At 45.7% G+C, this 13,843-nt stretch overlaps 2 protein-coding genes across 6 annotated transcripts in view; one reads left to right on the top strand and one right to left on the bottom strand.

Moving 5' to 3' along the window:
* The window catches only part of LOC311528982 (uncharacterized protein), a 31,965-nt gene extending 27,331 nt beyond the window's left edge, over window positions 1-4,634 (bottom strand). For 2 of the 3 annotated variants that reach the window (XM_084644545.1, XM_084644544.1), the window contains exons 1-2: window positions 4,423-4,634; window positions 2,248-2,299 (exon numbers count right to left, since the gene is read on the bottom strand). The gene's annotated coding sequence lies outside the window, so the exon portion shown is untranslated. Of the gene's footprint in view, window positions 1-2,247; window positions 2,300-4,072; window positions 4,214-4,422 lie in introns of those variants that run through there. The other variant, XM_084644543.1, reaches the window with a different exon arrangement.
* Window positions 3,909-13,843, top strand: part of SLC7A6 (solute carrier family 7 member 6) — a 56,678-nt gene continuing 46,743 nt past the window's right edge. The window contains exons 1-2 of one of the 3 annotated variants that reach the window (XM_084644541.1): window positions 3,909-4,031; window positions 5,806-5,885. The gene's annotated coding sequence lies outside the window, so the exon portion shown is untranslated. The remainder of the gene's footprint in view (window positions 4,032-5,805; window positions 5,886-13,843) is intronic. The other 2 variants (XM_084644542.1, XM_084644540.1) reach the window with 2 other exon arrangements.

Below are 13,843 nucleotides of genomic sequence, written 5' to 3' on the forward strand. Positions count from 1 at the left end.
CATTGATGTGTCTGATAATTCTGTTCTTTATTATAGTTTCAACCAATTTGCCTGGTACTGACATTAGGCTTACTGGTCTGTGATTGTTGATCACTGCTGGAGCCTTTTTTAAAAAAAAATTGGTGTCAAATTCGCTATCCTCTAGTCATCTGGTACAGAAGCTGATTGAAGTGATAGGTTACATCCCACAGCTGGTAGTTCTGCTATTTCATATTTGAGTTTCTTCCAAACTCTTGGGTGAATACCATCTGGTCTTGGTGACTTCTTACTCTTTAATTTATCAATTTGTTCTAATGACACCTCAGTTTCTCAGATTTGTCACCTGAAAAGAATGGCTCAGATTTGGGAATCTCCCTCATATCAGACATGAAGACCGATGCAAAGAATTCATTTAGTTTCTCTGCAATGGCCTTATCTTCCTTGAGTGCTCCTTTAGCATCCCGATTTCCTGTGGCCCCACTGGTTGTTTAGCAGGCTTCCTGCTTTCAATGTACTTAAGCACTATGCTTTGTAATAAGTGTTTTTAAATTATGAGTACCTCTATGGGACTGCTCTTGGCTCACATTACTGAGCAATAATTGTAGCTTCTTATCCCAAGCCCTCCATATGACAAGTGTTTAGGGTTTATCAACTCCTTCTTTAGGTCCTGAAAGTATCTTGTTGGTATATTCTCTAAGGCAGGGGTGGGCAAACTTTTTGGCCTGAGGGCCACATCTGAGTGGGGAAATTGCATGCATGACCATGAATGTAGGGGTTGGGGTGTAGGGGGGGTGCGGTGTGCAGGAAGGGGCTCAGGGCAAGGGGTTGGGGCAGAGGAGGGGTACAGGTTTATGAGGGGGCTCAGGGAAGGGGGTTGGGGTGCAGGAGGGGGCTCAAGGCAGTGATGCAGGGAGGGGTGCAAGGTGCAGCAGGGGGCTCAGGACAGGGAGTTGAGGTGGGGGTACAGGAGAGGTTCGGGCTCCGGCCTGGCGCTGCTTACCTGGAGCAGTTCCAGGGTAGCAGCAGCATGCGCCAGGGCAGGCTTGGGGGACAGAAGGCTCAGTGCACTGCCCTTGCCTGTGGGTACCTCCTCAAAGCTCCCATTGGCCGGGCACTGAGCCCTCTGCCTCCCCTCCCCCAGGGGCCGTAGGGACATGGTACCGGACGCTTCTGGGACTGGCGGCGCCACAAGAGTGACAATCCCGTGGGACGGATCCAAAGCCCTGAGGGGCCGGATCCAGCCCGCAGGCTGTAGTTTGCCCACCCCTGCTCCAAGGAATCTCTTCTGAGGTCATAAAATGAAATTTCATCCTCTATCTCCAGCATGAGCAGAACAATCTGTCTATCCTTTTAGCTCTAATGGTGCAATGCTCTAATTATCTGAAATTTCATGAGCCCAGAATGCTGAGGACTGAATATTGTCTCTGATGAATGCAGTTTATTACACAGCTATCCAGGCACTCTAGCAAGAATTTATATCTACCCCCAGCTCTCCTTCCTACATACAATCACCTTCTGTTAGTAACTAAGGGTACAGCAATGAAACATCTGTGTACAGGAGAGAGTGTTCTAGCATGACAGGAAGCAGCAAGTTAATCAGTAGTGACTAAAAGTTGTTACCATAAGAAACAATGGTAAGGCATGTGGGCAGGGAGAGAAGCCTGAATTACCACTGTCTGTGGTGCATCATTTCAGAGGGCTCAACATGTCTGGAAAATGAGAAGTCGGGAGGGTTTAAACATTAGGAGGAACTGTCTGAATTCCACCTAATGTTTCTACACTGGTATTGAGGCAGTATGTCTTGTCAAGTTGGTTCCTATGTAACAGCAGCAGGACAGGCACACCAATTGTTTACGGTCAATAAACACCCCATGACCCATGTAAGAAAGGGACCATGGACTGGCAGAGGGATGGATTAGATGATTTTAAAAGTCAGACAGAGCACGACTACCCTAGCTCCTGAGGTCCTCAGCTACTTTCTCAAGCAAGGTCAGATAGAGGCTCACCTTCCTTCTACCTAGCTAGTAACAGCACAAGGGCTAGTAATGGGAAACCCTAAGAGCAAGGGGGTAGTCTGAAGTTCTATGGAACAGACATTCTACAATCAGTGACTTATTTAGGGGAAGAACATGTAAGGAACCTGCATAACACCCCACCCCAAATTACCAGTTTGTAAACCTTCATCCACCTGCCACTCTTCTCTTCCCTCTGCCATCCACAGCAAAAGAGGGCAATCTCATTTACTAAACCTTGTGCCAGGCCATTTACCTTAATCGGCAGTTCCGCAGACCTTGGTGTGCCTGGCTTCCCTGGACTTCTCCTAAAAAACAGTCAAAGAAACCAGTGGCTAGACTCCAGGGCCAAATGTATCCTGTTTTAATTGCGGTGGGGTAAAAACAGGATGAATTTGCCCCTCTGGAAGTAAACCTCTGTCGTCCATGGTACGCTCTTGCACAGAAGTATAATATACCTCACATATGCACTAGCAGATTGTTTTACTGCTGTGTGTGCAGTGTTTGCACAGGCTGCTGTTTTGATGCCACAAACACTAGGAATCTCCTTTACCTACCCCTGGAGGAGGTGGGATAGTTTTACCAAATACAGGTTTCAGAGTAACAGCCGTGTTAGTCTGTATTTGCAAAAAGAAAAGGAGTACTTGTGGCACCTTCGAGACTAACCAATTTATTTGAGCATGAGCTTGAGCATGAGCTTTCAGTGAGCTGTAGCTCACGAAAGCTCATGCTCAAATAAATTGGTTAGTCTCGAAGGTGCCACAAGTCCTCCTTTTCTTTTTACCAAATACAAACACCTGTCCAGGATGATCTAGAGCAGTTGTTTTCAACCTCTCCAAACTACAGTACCCTTTTCAGAGCAAGACCGCTCAAGGCAGTGCTACTACCAGCTGCAGTGCAGAAGTAAGAGGGGCATGGTTTGGTATAGCCATGGTTTTGTGCTGCTGTTGGTGGTGGTGCTGCATTCAAAGGTGGGTGGCTGGAGAGTAGTGGCTGCTGGCAGAGACGTTCATGTTAGCGCACAAGGACCATTTTTAAAAAAAAAAAAAAAATCCCCATTTCCTCCTGTGTTTCTTGAATTTTTCTCCTGCTATTATGGCAGTAGGGCTGGTGGGACCCAGGAGATCCCAGTCCTGATGTAGGGCTCTAGCCTGTTGTAAACTTAAGCAAATATCTCGAGGACCTGATGTACCCCCTGGATGACCTCTGCACATCCCCAGGGGGATGCGTACCACTGGGTGGAAACCATCCTCTAGAGCAGCGCTTCTCAAGCGATCTGAGGTGGGGGACCAGCAATTTTTTTTTCCAATGTGCACACAGACCGGCAGCCGCTGGCTCGCAGCCTGGTGCCGGTCCGCGGACCACCACGTTGAGTAGCACTGCTCTAGATAACACTTAGTCCTGCCTCAATGTAGGGGAAAGGCCTAAATGCTCCATGGTGCTCCCTTCCTCCTTTGGTGACCAGACAGCAAATCTGAAAAATTGGGATGGGGGGGAGTAAATAGGAGCCTATATAAGGACCCAAAAATCAAGACTGTCCCTATAAAATCAGGACAGCTGGTCACCCTACTTTCCTCCAGTCCTAGGGTTCCCCAGCGCGGTGGACGCTCTCTGGAGCCCTCAGGAGATTGATTTTTCCGCCCCTGGGCGTGTAAGCATGTACCCACCCTTCCCTACCTTTGCTGGGGGGAGGATTTACCGCGCCTGGCGGGGAAGTCCCCGTCCCCAGAGCAGGCGAGTGCTGCTCCCCACAAAGGGGCAGGCTGCCCTTGGGTCAAGGCCAGAGCTGCTGCGGGGCGGGGTCGCAAATCGCCCGCGGGGAGCAGCGTAGGACACACCCGAGAAGGGTGGCGGGGGGGCTCGCCCGCCATGGCTGAGGTGAGGGCCCCGGCGCAGAGGGCGGGAGGCGGTGCCTGAGCCACCCCCACTATCCAGGGCAGGGCTGGCCGGGTATCACGTGCCGCTCTGCAGAGGCCGGGCGGGCTGCGAGCATCCCGCGGGCTGCGGCGAGCGGGCCGGTCACGGCGGGGAGCCGGAGAGGTAACGGGGGCTGCGGGAGCCGGGGCGCGGGTAAAACTCACCGCAGGGAAGGGGCCGGGGGCTGGAGACGGGCGGAGGGACCCAGCCCAAGCGAGCCGCCTGGCGCTGTGGCCGGGCCCCCGGGGGGCTGCGGGGGTCCGGCTGGGCCGGTTCCCCTGGGTCGGTTCAGGTGCCGCGGCCGTCTCCTCCCAGCGCCCCCTGTGAAAGGAGGCGTGCGGGCCCCCAGTGCCGGTATCGGGCCGCGCATCGCCCGCAGCCGCGAGGAGCCCGCCTCCCGTCCCACCCTCCCCTCTGGTAGCGGCGGAGCCAGGCGCTGAGGACGGAGGGGAAAATCCGGCTGCCAGCCCTGAGCTTCAGCGACCAGCCCCTCACCCCCGCCTCATGTACCCACCTTTTCCCCGCTGTGAGCTGGGCTGGGTCGCTGACGCCTTGTCTGGGTGCAGGTTTTGAGGCTCTGTGGCTGGACAAGCGATTCCTTCAGAGCGTAAACAACCAGGCGTCCTTGTGGCACCTTAGAGACCAACACATTTATTTGGGCATAAGCTTTTGTGGGCTAAAACCCACTTCATCAGATGCATGGAGTGGAAAATTCAGTTGGTGGGTATAAATACACAGCACATGAAAAGATGGGAGTTGCCTTACCGTGGGGGGGAGGCGGTCAGTGCTAAGGAGCCAATTCAGTTAAGGTGGAAGTGGCCTAGTCTCAACAGTTGACGAGAAGGGGTGAATACCAAGGGAGGGAAAAATCACTTTTGTAGTGCTAATGAGGCCAATGCAGTCAAGGTGGCCCATTTCAAACAGATGACAATAGGTAAATAGGAGCCTGGAACACATGAGTTATGAGGAGAGGCTGAGGGAGCTGGGATTGTTTAGCCTGCAGAAGAGAAGAATGAGGGGGGATTTGATAGCTGCTTTCAACTACCTGAAAGGGGGTTCCAAAGAGGATGGCTCTAGACTGTTCTCAATGGTAGCAGATGACAGAACGAGGAGTAATGGTCTCAAGTTGCAGTGGGGGAGGTTTAGATTGGATATTAGGAAAAACTTTTTCACTAAGAGGGTGGTGAAACACTGGAATGCGTTACCTAGGGAGGTGGTAGAATCTCCTTCCTTAGAGGTTTTTAAGGTCAGGCTTGACAAAGCCCTGGCTGGGATGATTTAACTGGGAATTGGTCCTGCTTTGAGCAGGGGTTTGGACTAGATGACCTTCTGGGGTCCCTTCCAACCCTGATATTCTATGATTCTATGACAAGAAGGTGTGAGTATCAGCAGAGGGAAATTAGTTTTTGTGGTGACCCATCCACTTCCAGTCTTCATTCAGGCCTAATTTGATGGTGTCCAGTTTGCAAATTAATTCCAGTTCTGCAGTTTCTCATGGGAGTCTGTTTTTTCAATTTTTTTGTTGAAAAATTGCCACTTTTAAGTCGGTTATTGAGTGTCCAGGGAGATTGAAGTGTTCTCCTACTGGTTTTTGAATGTTATAATTCTTGATGTCTGGTCTGTGTCCATTTATTCTTTTGCGTAGAGACTGCCTGGTTTGGCCAAAGTATACGAAAGCTTACGAAATTTGTTAGTCTCTAAGGTGCCACAAGGATACAGACTAACACAGCTACCACTCTGAAACCATTCCGAGCTTAGCATCCTACAGGCACCTCAAGATGACTCCTCTGAGATCCACCTGTTGGAGCTTTTATTTAATTCATTTATTTATTAATTATTTATTATTTCTGAGACCTTGTCAGTGTCTGCTTGGGCTCTCAGCCATATGTATCTATAGCAGGTTCAAAGCATGGTGTGAGAGGCCTGTGGCAGTTTTGGGGATCTGTAGTAGGAATGAAAACTTCATGTTATATCACTGTAAGTATTTACATTTACACAAATGAGTAAGACCCATCCCCTGCTGTAAGGAGCTTACCAGACTCTGAAGTATCTTTGAGTCTGATTTATTTTTTAAACTGAAATAGAAGAACTTTAGGTCTCCTTAAAATGCGGAACACAGAGTTGGTCAATTTAGGGAACCCTCTACTGTACTCAGGGTGTTACAGCACTTAGGCCTTCTCTATACTGCACTTTTGTTGCGACTTTTGTCGCTCAGTGGTGTGAAAAAAAACACACACCTCTGAACAACCGAAGTTTTAACGACAAAAAATGCCGGTGTCAACGCTCTCTTGCTGACGAATCGACCGCCCCTCATTGGGCGGGGTTTATTTTGTTGGGCAATCTCTCTCCCGGTGACAGAGTAGCTACGCTGCGCACCTTACAAAAGCATAGCTGTAGCAGCACAGCTGCGCCATTGTAAGGTGTGCAGAGTAAACGTAGCCTCAGTTGGCTTCCCTTCAGAACATCTGAAATCTCTTGCAACTTCTGATTGTTAGTAAGGAGAGATGTGACCAAGATCTTTTCACAGAATTGAGGTGAAGCTCATAGATGTATCCCTGTTGCTGTGGTACAGAAAGGACTCAAATCACAGTGAACGTCCGTAGATACAGTTCTTCCTGTAATGTAGTTACTAGGCATTATAACTTTCTGGTGTGTCACAACCAGTAATAAGTCTAATGTGTGTAGATTCCCTGCCATTTTAGTTCTGAAACTACCATTCTGGCTTTCTTATGCTTATTGAAGTTAAAATTAGTCTTCCTTTTAGCCATGTGGGTTGTTCTGTTTGACTGCATGCATATACAGGTGTGATGAATGCTGTTATCAGAACCTTAATAGAAGGGACAATTGGATTTTTATTAGCTAACTTTTAAAAAATATCCAGTTTGGTAACACACCCTTTAAATAATAACGTGAAATGAATTTCATATCAAAGATAGTTTTAAAAAATTCTGCTTTTAATGGACTTTAGTATTGCCTCAAACCTTTTTACCCTTGCATTATTTTAGAATAGAAGACTAGCATTCCTCCAAAAATTGGTCTTTTTAAAGATGCTTTACACACCTCAATCCCCAATTCCACAGTAATTAAACCAATCTCCCAGAAATTTTATTTGTATGCTCTTATGTCAGGATTTTTTTTTCTGGTAAATTTGAGGCAAATCAAATGAGAAGTGGAATATAAAAGGGTTCAGAAAAGTACTCCCATATAGGACATTTTCATAACTCTTTTTTGGCTTGTCACTTTAGAGAGACTTGGTTTAAAAACTCAACATTCATATGATTCTGTTGGATTTTGGTAAGACTGCTGTCGTTAACTAGTTTTGACAGGTTTCTAAAATGGTGTAAAGATGTGGCAAACTTGTAAACCAGTCTTGCAACATGTTACTCCTGGGGGAATTTTGTGCTACTGTGCATGCACAGAATTCCTGTGCTGAGCAGAATTTTTTGGCCCCCTGCAAAAAGTAACTTCTACTGGAAAGTTGCTGCAGTTATGCCTTTTACCCACCAGGGGCCACTGTGGTGCTAGAACAGAGCAGCTGCTCCTGGGCCAGTCCCAGCTGCTGATAGGGAAGAAAAGAGGCTACCTTCATAGTAGTGTCCTGCCGGTGGGGCCAGGTCAGGAGACATAAGATATGGGGGGCACAGACAGTGTGGGGCACATGAGACTGCTGGGGGGGTTAACAGACTGGGGTTCATAAGGTCTATTGGGGGAAGACAGACTGGGGTAGGAGCTGAATGGGAATGGAGGCACAGGGCCACATAGGGACAGGGGGGTGCAGGGCCACCTGGGGATGGAGGGGAGAAGGCTCACTGAGTGGTGGTGCAAGGACACATGGAGACGCTATTCCCCCCCCACCCCCAAAACCTGTTCCAAACTTCTCCAATCCACACTCAACAACTCTCCAAATTCATACCCAGGCTCTCCCTCCCAGCAATTACTTCCCTCTCCCTCAGCTCCTCTGTTACCCCAGCTCCCTCAAGCCTTTGCACTGCTTCTGAATGGTAAGGGAAATATGGTTCTGTATTGTAGTTTAAATTAATTATTATTCAGAGTTCTGTATCTATGTCTAGTTAGAATCTATTTGTCAAAAAACTTCTATTGTCTGTTATTACAGATGTACTCGCTGACAGGTATTTTGAAATAAATTACCAAAATAATTGAAACTGGTGTGATTATATTGTGTTATTTTGACAAATAATATGCAGAATTTTGCAGAATTTGTGCTCAGAAATTTTTAATACTTTGGCACAGAATTCCTCCAGTAGTAAATGTGATCCAGCCAGGGGTGCTAAAAAGTGGATGGGCCTGCCCCTCCTCTTCCTTCTGAGGGCCCACCGCCTGGCCAGGCCAGAAACTGGAGCTCAGCTGGGGTAAGAGTGTCCCGGAGAGCCCAGGCAGCTGTGGAGCCATGGACCTTCCACCTGACTGGGGGGATGGGGCAAGAGCATTCCCCAGCCTGTGTCCCCACCCTAAAGGCCCCCTGCCCAAGGCAGGTGGAGGGTCTGTGGCTCCCCACAGCTGCCCAGGCAGCTCTTGCCACGGCCTGGCTGCGGCTGTTCTGCCCCCGAGGCCCTGGCCAGCCTGGAAGCCAGAGCCGGCTCAGGGTAAGAGCCATGCGGGCAGCTGTGGGGAGGTGGAGGGATCCAAGCTCCCCAGTTGGGCTCTGGATTCTGGCTTGGCCGGGGGTGGTGGTGGTGTGTGGAGCCTCAGTGGAAAGAGTAGGGGCAGGGACCACAGAGTGGGTCGAGCCTCATGGTCCCCCTCACTTTTAAGAAGAATCCGTCACCCCAGGATCCAACTAAAAACCTTCCTCCCCTAATGTTTTTAACATTCTAATCCAGCAGTTCTCAAAATTCTTTGCACTTCAACACGCTTCTGACAACAAAAATTACGACATGACCCTGAGGGGTGGGACCGAAGCCCGAGTTCCACCATCCTAGGCAAGGTGGGTGGAGCCGAAGCCAAAGCCTGAGGGCTTCAGCCCTAGATGATGGTGGGGGTCCTGTAACCTGAGCCACACCCCCCAGGGCTGAAGCCAAAGCCTGAGCCCACCACCGGCTTCAGTCCTGGGCAGTGGGGCTCAGGCTTTGGCTTCAGCCCTGGGCCTGAGCAAGTCTAACGCCAGCTCTGGCAATTCCATTAAAATGGGGTCATGACCCACTTTGGGGGTCCTGAACCACAGTTTGAGAACTGCTCCTCTTCCTTCCATTTTCTTATATAGTGAACCTGCAGCGTCTTCCAATTTTATGTGGGAAAAAAAAATGCAAAGACTAGATTGTACAGAAAGATGTCATTCTTAAGAACATAAGAATGGTCATACTGGATCAGATCAATGGTCCATGTAGCTCAGTATCCTTTCTTCTGACAGTGGCCGGTGCCAGATGCCTCTGAGGGAGGGAACAGAACAGAGCAATTTATCAAGTTATCCATTCCCTGATGCCCAGTCCCAGCTTCTGGCAGTCAGGTTTAGGGACACCCAGAGACTGGCTAATAGCCATTGATGGACCTATCCTCCATCAATTTATTTAATGTTTTTTGAACCCAGTTATATTTTTGGCCTTTGCAGGATCCCCTGGCAATGAGTTCTTCACACAACGCACAGTCAACCTGTAGAATTGCTTCCTTATCTTTGTTTTAAACCTGCTGCACATTAATTTCATTGGATGACCCCTGGTTTTTGTGTGTTATGTGAATGGGTAAAAAACACTTTCTCCCCACCATTCATGATTTTATAGACCTCTATCATTTTTCCTATTAGTTGTCTCTTTTCCAAGATGAAAAGTCCCAGCTTTATTAATCTCTCCTCATATGGAAGCTGTTCCATAACACTAATCATTTTTGTTGCCCTTTTCTGTACCTTTTCCAATATATCTTTTTTGAGATAGGGTGACCAGATCTGCATGCAGTATTCAAGATGTGAGCATACCATGGATTTATATAGTGGCATTATGATACTCTGTCTTATTATCTATCCCTTTCCTAATGGTTCCTAATATTCTGTTAGCTTTTTTGACTGCCATTGCAAATTGGGCAGATGTTTTCAGAGAACTGTCCATGATGACTCCAACATCTTTCTCTTCTGTATGAGTAATTAAGATTTTTTTCCAATGTGCATAACTTTGCATTTATCATTATTGAATTTCATCTGCCATTTTGTTGCCTGGTCACTCAGTTTGGTGAGATCCCTTTGTAACTCTTAGTTCAATCTGAAGCAGACTGCAATCTTGAGTGATTTTATACAGTCTGCAAACTTTGCCACCTCACTGTTTTAACCGCTTTTCCAGACCAAGTATGTATACACTGAACAGCACAGGTCCCATTACTGATCTTTGGGGAACCCCGCACTTTACTTCTCTCCATTAGGAAGACTGACCATTTATTCCTGCCTTTTGTTTCCTATGTTTTCACCAGTTACTGATCCATGAGAGGACCTTCCCTCTTATCCCATGGCTGCTTAAGAGCCTTTGGTGAGGGACCTTGTCAAAGCTTTCTGAAAGTCCAAATACATTATATTCACTGAATCACCCTTATCCAGGTGTTTGTTGACCCCCCTCAAAAAGTTCTAATAGATTGGTGAAGCATGATTTCCCTTTGCAGAAGCCATGTTGACTCTTCCCCACCGTATTGTGTTCATCGGTCTCTGATAATTCCGTTCTTTACTATAGTGTCAACTAGGGTTGTCAATCAATCACTGTCAATGCCTGTGATTAACTGAAAACAAAATATGTTAATTTTTTTAACAGCGCTAATTGCATAGCTCTGGGCAGGGAGGGAGGCATCAGCTGTGGAGGGATCTGACAGTGACGGGTCAGGTGCTGTAACCCAATCCACCTCCAGAGAGAGAGAGAAGAGGAAGTGGCTCCCATCCCAGGTCTGGAAGAGTTAGGGATCCTGACCTCAAGGGACTTAATGTTAACATCCCCTAACCTTTCTTTGAACTGTAGTTAATTGAAGTTCATGGGTCTTTTGGTAGTGTTGTAAACTACCATGGATTTAGCTATAGAGCAGGAGCCATACAAATAGACTTCCACTGGGGAAAGATCTTATTCCTTACTTTTAAATATTTCCTTACATCCAGCCTCTTAAAATTCTGTAGGAAATAAAATTCTGTGTCTGGGGTTCCCACTGAGGTATCCTGCTTTCTGACCTTTAGGATACCTAAAGTGATTTTAAAAGGTATTAAAAAATCATTTGAGAGTAATAATTCAGCAATAAAACAACATTGTGCCAGTGACATGCTGGTATATGGCATTGAGCTAAATGGGCATGCTGGGGAGTATGAACCTGGAATTGTCACGTACTAGAAAACACTGCACTGCACCTTTGTCTCCTTCTCTCCCAGCCTTCTATTTTCTGTGCCTAATAATGGTCTCTGGCAGAAACCTGGGTTTTAGTAAATATTTTCTGTTCTCAGTATGTGTTTTTTCTAACTTTGACACCGCTTCAGTTTTGTTCACTAATATTTTTCTGCATTCTACACTCTTCTTTGGTTAGATGGAGACTGATAAGTTTTGGTGCCAGTTAAGATTAGGTGTACTGCTTGTAGAGACACTTTATCTGTATTGTTTACATAGCACAAGTAGCATTCTAGATATTTATATAGACAAACAAGCAGTCCCTGTACTAAAGATCCACCAGTCATAACTGACAATATAAGACTAGAGGATAGCTTGCATCTAACTAACTGAGTGAACTGTTATGTGCGTGTATTAATACCACATTTTGTGCAAGATTTACCATTTAGTAAACACTTACAGTTGTGACTTCAGAAGGGGCTTGAAGGTGGGGAGCAGACTCAGTGTGAGATTATCCACAGAAAGGGCTATATGGGAAAATGTAGACTAGTGTGAGAGGACAGCGTAGCAGTTGTGTGGAGCAAAGCAGAGTATGGTAACAGATGAAAACAGATAGATAGAAGCTAAGTTATGTAGGACCTTGTAGTCAAGGAACTTAAGTTTGGGGTGGTGGCAAGGGCAAGTGAAGGGATTTGAATCGTGGCTGGACCAGGGGTTTCCAGTTACAGTATTTAAATATGTCTCTGGGATTAGCATTTGAATGTAAACTTGAGTGGCTTTTGATCTGAGTTGGTACCGAAAGTCTAAATCCACCATCTTTCTGCAGGATTAGGGTTTGTGTGTGAATAAGTTCATAACAATGTTTGTTGAGTCACTAAGACCCTGTCTACACAATGAAACAGGCCATGTTTTGAAAGCTGTTTCAATAGAAGCAGTTATATTGGCCAGTGTAAGAATACCGTAAACACTGCAAATATTTCCTGAAATTGTGTTTAAGAGGAGTTCTTGCAGCACATCTTGTTTCATGGTGTAAGTGGGTGCTTTAAAATATTGTACTATTTTATAGCTTGACTATACAAAACTAAGAATAAATACCCAGTATTTTCAAAATAGCATTTAGATGTCCTAGCAATGGTTTCAGTATCCTCACTGAGTTAGAGCAGTGCCTTTCAACCTCTGCAGACTATTGTACTCCTTTCAGGAGTCTGATTTGTTTTGTGTACCCCAAGTTTCACCTCACTTAAAAACTATGTGTTTATAAAAATACAAAAGTGTCACAGCTCCCTATTACTGAAAAATTCTTTACTTTCTCATATTTGCACATAATTACAAAATAAGTAAATTGGAATATAAATTTTCATTTACATTTCAGTCTATAGTATATAGACCAGTATAAACAAGTCATTATCTATATGAAATTTTAGTTTGTACTGACTTTATGTAGCCTGTTGTAAAACTAGGCAAATATCTAGAGGAGTTGATGTCTCCCCTGGAAGACTTCTGCGTGTCACCAGGAGTATGCATACCTCTGGTTGAGAGCCTCTGAATTAGAGGTTAGTGTATCTACCCAGAAGGGGCTGCTATCTTAAACATAGTTCCAGCAGGTGTCCAGTTTGATTCAAAGTAGAAGCAAGAAAAAAAATATCAGCTTTGAAACTGATCTCTAATGATAAACCAGGTGTTGTCATAACAATTTGATGATGCAAACTAGGATTGAGGGTTGATTGTTAGCTATTTTTTATGTTTAAAACAAAAATATTGCAGTATTTACTATTTGTGATTAGCCAGTCTAATCTCTTAGCAAAATTATAACTATTTATAGTCATATCTGTCTTTAAAAGCATTCCAATAGACTAAATTTTAAATATCATGAGTCCTTTTTCAAAGCCCATTTCTGGTACAACACCAACAAGAAATCAGCCAGAGTAGAACAACAAGGCAGAGGGCAGTTCTAATTTTGAAGAAGGGATAGAGAAAGCAACTTGAGTTCTTCCTTTGATTTTTTTTGGAGGTTGGGAGGGGAGAGAAGGTTGGGATAGGCATATGCTGGGTCTGTCAAGAGGCTGTACTGATGTTAATTATTGTAGTGATGGAAGTTCTTACTATGTGTTTGTGAATTCCCTCAGACACTTAAAGCTTGGCATCAGCTAGTCAACGAGCCCAGCCCACTGGAGAAATGGTGGGATAACAGAGGATGGAAAAGTTTTCTAAATATAGGACTGCTTATTAAACTAGCATCCACAAAGTTATAGACTAAACAAATCCATTTCCATAGTGCTTTATAATTACAGTAGAATTAGCTCCTCAAGACTCGGTAGGCTCTCTTAATCAGGAAAGCTTTTATCTATATCTTCACTAGCAAATAACATCCTTGACTGTCAACGTCGTCTCGCCAAATAGTTTTTACAGCACTGATAGGAATGTAGAAGAGCTGGTATGATTATGGGCCTTAGACTCTCTGTCTGTGCTAAAATGAAATAAACAGTCAGACCTGGCTTTGCCTCCACTTCCTAGATTTCAGTGGGGGAAGAGGCTATGTTTCAACATACTGTGAGTGTATGGCTATATTGGAACAAATTTTCCATGACCTATTTTCTGGTTGGGCTTTTTTCCTCTGAAAATAAATGCCAGATAACTATG

The sequence above is a fragment of the Lepidochelys olivacea genome (assembly GCF_965140295.1).
Source record: "Lepidochelys olivacea isolate rLepOli2 genome assembly, chromosome: 12".
NCBI classification, from domain to species: Eukaryota; Metazoa; Chordata; order Testudines; family Cheloniidae; genus Lepidochelys; species Lepidochelys olivacea.